The 7576-nt window shown below is 39.1% G+C and overlaps 1 long non-coding RNA gene across 1 annotated transcript; it reads left to right on the forward strand.

The window, feature by feature from the left end:
- Positions 1–3466: 3466 nt before the first annotated feature.
- On the forward strand, positions 3467–6494 carry LOC122998652. The gene is made up of 6 exons (XR_006407465.1): positions 3467–4029; positions 4263–4368; positions 4515–4616; positions 4710–5224; positions 5382–5541; positions 5630–6494. It is a non-coding gene; the product is annotated as an uncharacterized LOC122998652 (long non-coding RNA).
- The last annotated feature ends 1082 nt before the right edge of the window (positions 6495–7576 follow it).

A 7576-nucleotide genomic window follows, 5' to 3' on the forward strand; every position in this document is an offset into this window, starting at 1 on the left:
CCTGTTAGCTACTATACATTTGTAACATTTAACATCTTCAATCTAAGAACACTGAAGGTATGGATGTGAGCAGTAAGCAGGATTGTCCTCAGTGACCACTGATACATTTTATTTTGTGAGCATTTAAAAGACACTTATGTTGGATGAGAGAGATCTGAAATGCATCAATTTATGATTATTGTTTTGAACTAACATCCTCGAAACACCAGAAAATAAAACACTAAAAAACCACGGTACAAACAGGATACAGGTATTCACATTTTTAGGTTAGTGTTTTCTTTTTTATGCTTCCTTAAAGTTTTTTGATCTTATCTCTGTTGCAGGATTAGCTCTGAGCCTATTATTTAAACACAGCATCTTGCTAGATTCATGTGCTGATGGAGGCTTGATGTAGAAAGAGACTGTTCTAAGTTTCAGCATGTGCCTAAAACAACATATGTTTACCTTCAACACCATCTACCAGGCTGTAGTTCTGTTTCTCTAATCTTAACAAAGTATGTATTTTAATCCACACCATCATCTTTCCCTAACCCAAACCTAAAATTATTCATTTTCATTTTGGAAGGCACATACAAATGATGTGGTCTTGCTGATAGGGGTGGCATATCAGAAAACACTCCATGGACTTCATGGACCTTTTGTCATTTAATTCAGAGGACTTGAGTAGAAATGATCCAGTCACTGTGATGCTATTTATCTGCTTTGTCCCTCACTGGTTGTGCAGGTGTAAGGGTTACAGTATGAGTATGGACTGTACCCATTACCTGCAGCTGTACAAAAGGAAAAAAACAGATGAAAAAAGCAAGAGCAGATGAGGTTCAGGTGCATGATATAAAAACATGTAGATGAATGGCAAGTGTAACTGCTCTCTATTTCTATAGTAATAGAATGGTAGAAAACAGTCTACCTAATTGCTGTGTGGGAGTAAAAGCAGCTTGAATAAGGAGAAACTGACTGATTTGAGGTGGTGTGTAGCATGTGTCAACATCAATGAACGTATTGCTTTACAGTATTTTCAAAGAGAGAAAGCCAAGGCTGATTTAATGTTGGATATTTAATAACAGCGGCCAGTGGCTCAGTGGTTAGCGGCTCACAGTGAGGCGGGCTTTGTAGACTGCAGAGTACAAGCTCTCCCTGAGTTCATGTGGCTTTCCTCCGGCTGTTCAGTTTTCTCCCACGCCTTAAAGATACAGAGATAATTAAAAAAAAACTTTTTCCTAGTTCTAATCATGTGTCTCTGTCTTAATCTGTTGTTATATGCCAAAACATGTGAACAAATCATTTTCAAGTGCTTTTATGTGTTTTCATATAACAATATGTCTTCTCTCTTCCTGTAAAACATTGTCATGTTTTTGATGACTCATCTTGAAGTCAGGGGCATACACAAAAATGAATCCAGTTAAATGTAATTTTGCACGACCAGGTAATCACATCCATTTTATAAAACCACATTACAGATTGTGGGTCTTACTAGCTAGCAGAACAATGTCTCTGAGGGTGGTGTGTGTTTGGATATCAGCGGGCAAAAACATTATTTTCATTTCCAAAAGAATGTGGCTGACGTCTGATTTATTTATTTCTCCCTCGTCCTAGTGATGTAACAACATGGCCAACAGTCGTCTGGAGCTCAGTTTCAATCGGTCTGTATCATAATGTATTCAGTAAGCCACATTTTAGTGGTCCCATAAAATCTGAAGGATTTGATTTAAATCCCTCCTGTAATTCCACATGTTCCATTTCACTAGGAAATATGTCGCAGTACTGAAGCTACAGACACTTGACTTTAAAGACATGCAGACCAGCAGACCAAGTGGAAGAGAAACTGTACAATGTGCTTCATGATGGAGTGGTCTTATAGGACAGATTTGTATTTTTTCAAGTCTATCTTAATACAATATTCACAAATCAAGTGGGTGATTTGCAAACTTACGTTCTTTTTAGTACAAAATTCCTTCTTTTGTCTTCTCTTGCCTTAGATGAATACATCCTGGTAGTTGCATGTAAGATTTCTACTTACTTACCTAATCCTCTTAGTCCCCTGTGGGATATAAGGCCACAATGAACTGCCTCTGTCATCTCCTATCCATGGATAAATGATGAGCCTAACCCAAGTTTGGTTCATCTTGGCTCGCTCATCTGTCACAGTCCTGCGTTGGGTCCTTTTTGGTCTTCCAGGTTCTCTTTTCCTTCAGTCCATCTCAGCCCAGCATTTGGAATGCGATCTGCCTCCTCTTGAGTTACATAGCCGAGCCTTCACAATTATGTCTGCCTTATTTCAGTGATGTTTTTAATTTTTGTTTTTTCTTTTCGGGTTGTTGCCAGAACAAAACACCAGCAATTAATCACTGAATATGGTTGTGGATATGGTTGACTCTGGAATTCTCCATCTAGAAATGGTTCTAAGGGGATGATTGAAAGACGGTGAGAGAGTGCGCAGAGAGAAAAAATAACATTTTATGCTACATACAACCAAGGATGGACTTGGAAAAAATAATGGCCCTATGCTGTTTTATGTGGGCTGGCGCATAATCAAAGTGGGCTAATCTCTCGCTCTTGTTTTTGGCCTACTCAAGCAGCCCACAGAGCAACCGGCCCACCAGCATTTCTCCTGGTGCGCCCAATGGCCAGTCCAACTCTGATTACAAAGGTACTTTTAAAGGTAAGTTTTAAGTCAATGTTTGAAAGGCATAACTTTAAAAGTGATATGACTAAAATGTATATGCTACTGATAAGTTAAATGCTTATGCCACAGTTAGCTAAAGTTATCTAAATTAACTTGGCAAGTTAACTCAGTGGTCAGTGAATGAGAAACAACAACATTTCTGGCACTCTTGGCTCTTTAATGTTAACTTGCGCTTTTGCAGTTGCTAGTGTGGTTTCCAGGGAGCCAAAGTGCACCACTAATTTTGCTGATAATTTGTTAGTTAGTTTTTCATATGAAGTATATAGACCACTAATTTAGTTACTAATGTTAGCCAAAGTAACTTAGCTGTAGCTATCTACGCCATGGATGTATAAAGAGAACTGGATACAGGAAGAGCGCCAGGCTTTGAAGCCAATTTGACATAGCGGCCAAACCGTGTAATTACAACGTCATGTGATGCACACTGGCCCAAAAAGACGTTTTTCCCATAGACTTACATTGTGAAAGAGACGTCCATAAATCAGCGAATACATTTTTTTGAGCATCACAACCCCCGCGAAATGACTCGTCTCGCTATCAGAATTAAATCCCTTCAGTCTGATCACATTTCAAAAGCCTAGAAGAGCTGCATGGTTGAATTGTTTTATCCCCATTCAAGTTTGCCGGAGGGCTAAACTGGAAGTAGCTGGCTCGGCCAGCGAAAGTCACTAGTGCGCATGCTCTATGGGCCGCACAATGCGGAAGATCCGGGTACTTTCATACCTGGAAGTCAATTTTTTTTTTGCACCACTCAGCAACTTTAATAGGAATTAACGGGGCCCCACCTCTGATGCTGTATCCAGTTCTCCTTATACATCCATGATCTATGCCGCTGAGTTACCTTAGCTACTAATATTAGGTGTCCTCCTAAAAGCCTTATCAATTTTACTTTAATCAATACTCACCTCTATTTATTATGTGCGCTATCCATTACATGAAATTATTCTCTGCAAGAAGCATTCACATCATAAGTTAACTATTATATTTCTCATTGTGGGAAACAAACCATAACCTATAAATTGGATGTCTGATTTTTTTGGTGTTTTACTGTTGGCTCACATGTCATGGCAGTATTTGCACTACAACCCCTGAGGTGCATTTTGCAATGTATGTATATAAGATGGTTTTCTAACTCTTCTGTGATCTGTTGATTGCATATTTAACATTTTTGCTGATTTGATTCAGAGTTAATGTTGTTAGCCTATGGTTTTATGTGGGTTTCTGGAAAAAGTTATTAATGTGCATTTTTTTAATGAATTGATCGGGAATGATGCAATGAGCATGGAGAGGAGACTGCACTGGCTGAGCAGATGATGACCTGTAAGACTGACACTGAAGCTAAGCAGGTGAGGAAAGGTTCAGGTCGCCAGTTTATATTTATTATTCAATTTATTTGTAATTATTTGTGTCAGGTTTTCATTACAAACATTTATGCTCAGTGGTGTCAATATACTTTAATGTGCTGCACACTGTTTCTCAAACTCTAACAAACTTGATCTCTGTCATTTTAATAGTCTTATCATAGATTTCTAACAGAGTTAATATATCTTATCTTGTCTCTGTCCTTCTTTCTGTCCAGGCCCAAAATGATCCTGAAGCACACCCAGGCTGAGCTGAAGACCAAGAAGGCAGAGGTGAAAAAGATGGACAATGGCTACAAGAAGGATCAGGACCCCCTGTAGGCTGTGAGTGGCAGCAGGGAGCGACTGCAGGCTGAGCTAGCCAAACTCGATTGTTATTTGTGAAGGAAAAAGACTCATTTGTACTCTTAGCAGCTGCCTTCCTTATACTACTATACTACACTACTATATGTGTGTTTGTGTGTATGCAGATGGGAAGGAGGAGAGTCTGCTGCACCAAAGAAGACAGAAACCATGCAGAAACCGCAAGAGGAATGTTCACTATAAAATTCGCTCACACATTTCATTCACAGGTCTGAAATATGACCACAAGAATACATTTTCCTGTATTTAATTTTATGTCACTATTCTTTTTTTTTTTTCAAAATCTCCCTCCCTCTCTGCAGGAGTGATCATCATACCTGGAGTACCAGAAACTGATGTGTGACATCCACCACTTGGCATTGTGCAAAGCTGTGAGCTGGACAATTGGAAGGAGGCTCTTGCTGGTCTGCTGACCTATGCTCACCCAGAAGACTTTACCTGTCTGTGTGATAGGTTGCTCACAAGTGAAGCAGCACATTGATCATGATGTGACTTGCCTTGCTTCCAGGAGAATTGCACCATTTTATCAGTACCTGTTTTACATGCTGAATAACATTTCTTTCTGAGCTCATCCCCCCTGCCCTCATGTTAACCCTCCTGCTGTTTTCAACATTTTTAAATCTGTAATTCTAATATTTTTCTCTTTGGATTGTAATAAACACATTTGTTCATGCTCCATTTTGACTCCCCACCCCGGGATCATGATGCTGAGAGACAGGCTGTTCCACGCTCAGGGAGCTCTTTCAACAGAATCAATGTGTTCACTGCCAAGCCCACTCCTGCTGCTCAGACTCAGGCACCAAAAGCACAAATTATGGTATAAATTTATTAGCAACCAAAAGCATTAAATCATTAATATATTTTGTTAGATTATCTTCTAATTGTGGATGTTCGAACCTTTCTTTTAAAACATTTTGTGATTGTTTTTCTTCACCCAAGCTTAGAGTCAGTATCAGACTTCTGCTCCTTCCTAGGTGGCTGCACAACAGCAGCTTCCACTGCCATCAGTTTTCAACCCTCAAGCTGCTCCAACCAACACCAGGCTTGGCCTGCCACCTTCTTATGTACTGCTGCCTAGTATGACCTGCCCTGACACAAGGCCTCCATCCTCCCAACATCCTGCTCCTGCTCCAGGTTTAACGCTGGCTATTTGTATTCTACTTTCAATTATGTCAGGCTGTTTTGATTGGATGTAGTGATACTTATATTTGACCTTTTCCAGGTTTCCTTCCTTATCAGCCATTCCAGGCTCAGCCTGTGCCTATTGGCGGACCCTCAGCCTTCCCTCTTTGCCAGCTGCTAACTTATCTGGACCTCCGCTACAGCCTTTGCGGTGGACCCCAGGAGGCATGCCCCCCATGCCCAGCAATGGTTTAAATTTTTTAAAACAACGTTCAGGCATTCACAGGGGGAAAAAAATCAGGATTTAGCTGTTGTAGTATGTTTTCCCATGAGCTGTTATTGCATAAAATGGGGCCTTTAATAATTGCCTGGAGTGGAACTTCTTTTTATTTGCTTTGTTACAGTTAAATGTTTTACTGTTGTCGCCTGAGCAGTTCCAAAAATCTATATATACATTCTAAAAAAGTGTTTTGTGTTTTTGTTTTTCATTCCGGCATCTTATACAGTGTTTTTTTCTCCCATACAATAAGGAACATCCCACTCCCGCACTACAGATAGAACAGTTTGGAAGTCTGATTGTCTGTGAGAGAACATCTTTTCATCTATGAAAGATAAATTGTAACAGCTGCTTTCCCTCATATTTATTCAGGAAGGTGCCATAATCTCTTTTTCCAGGGAGTCTCATGTGATCACCTTCAAGCTTTATCACTGAGTTATTCAGAGGTGTTTATTTTTCATGCATATGGTATAGGGATAGTAGTATCGCAAGTTATGCACAGCAAGTTGCATACATATGATCAAATCTTGAACAATGCGTTGAAAACATGGAATATGTAAATCACTGATTCAGACAGTATTGTCATATGTTGATCCAATTGCAAACTAGGTAATAAATAATTGAATGCCCAATTGTGTATAATGAAAAGGAAAAGCAATCTAAAGTTTATTCCATGTTGAAAAGTTGAGGTGTACAGTATAGTACAATATAGTACAGGGTAGTACCACAGTAGGTTAATTAAGCAATTATCTATACGTGATCTACTTAGATAAGTAATTATGTAATAAATTATATGTCTTTATCTCAGCAGCAATCAGTAATTATTAATTAAAGCTATTTCAAGTAATTTTATGTACCTAAAAAAAAAAACTCTTTTCTCCTGAAGAAGAGAAACTTTCAAGAAGAGAGTTTTGTTGCACAGGAACTTGTAAAATGTAAGACAGAGGATAAGCTTCATACTGGAATCTGCAGGAGGTATAACTGCATCATCTGCTTGAGGTATAACAGATGTTGGGACGATGTGTATATATATCATCGTTTATTTAAGTTGCAGAGAGAGCGGCTAGACGTCGTAGAAACATCGAGCAGCGATGTCTCTGCGACATATGGGCAATGAGCAAACGATCAAAAACACTACCATCTACCGACACATTTTGATTGTATCGCCAATACATTGTGGTGATGTATATGCACTTACTGGGCTTGCTGATGGCCCGCCTGCCAATTCTAACATCTACTCTAATACATACTGTATATTTTTTCAATGTGCAATGACAGACACAAAATGGAGTTTGTAGTAGAAATTAGTAGTAGAATTTTTTACTATTTAACTTAATGTCCTTGATATCTCCTCTCATTATACCCACTTACTTTAATAAGTGACATTAGCTGCCGTGTATTCAGACAGACTTTTCTGTCTCAGTTGTCTGTTAAATGGCCTCACTGCCAATTCAGAGTAGCGTTTAAACATCTTTAAAAGGAATGTAGCTTTCTGAAAGCTGGAGACAGAAGGACAAGGGTGCCAAGGTTGTTGCTTTATTTCTTGTTCCACTTTTTGACAAGAAAAAGCATTGCACTGTCACAAATCCTGCTACAGCATAAAGTCTTCCCTTCACTTAGGAAGGGATATGTGTATGCCTGGCTTCCATCAGTGTTGTTATATGGTATGTGAGGTGGTGAGGAGGTGGAATATATAATATCAAAGAGACAGTCAGGTATTCTGAATATGCACCTTGTTAATATATTTCATGTAAATGAAAGTAAATGCAA

This window comes from Thunnus albacares, chromosome 15 (assembly GCF_914725855.1).
Source record: "Thunnus albacares chromosome 15, fThuAlb1.1, whole genome shotgun sequence".
Taxonomy (NCBI): Eukaryota; Metazoa; Chordata; class Actinopteri; order Scombriformes; family Scombridae; genus Thunnus; species Thunnus albacares.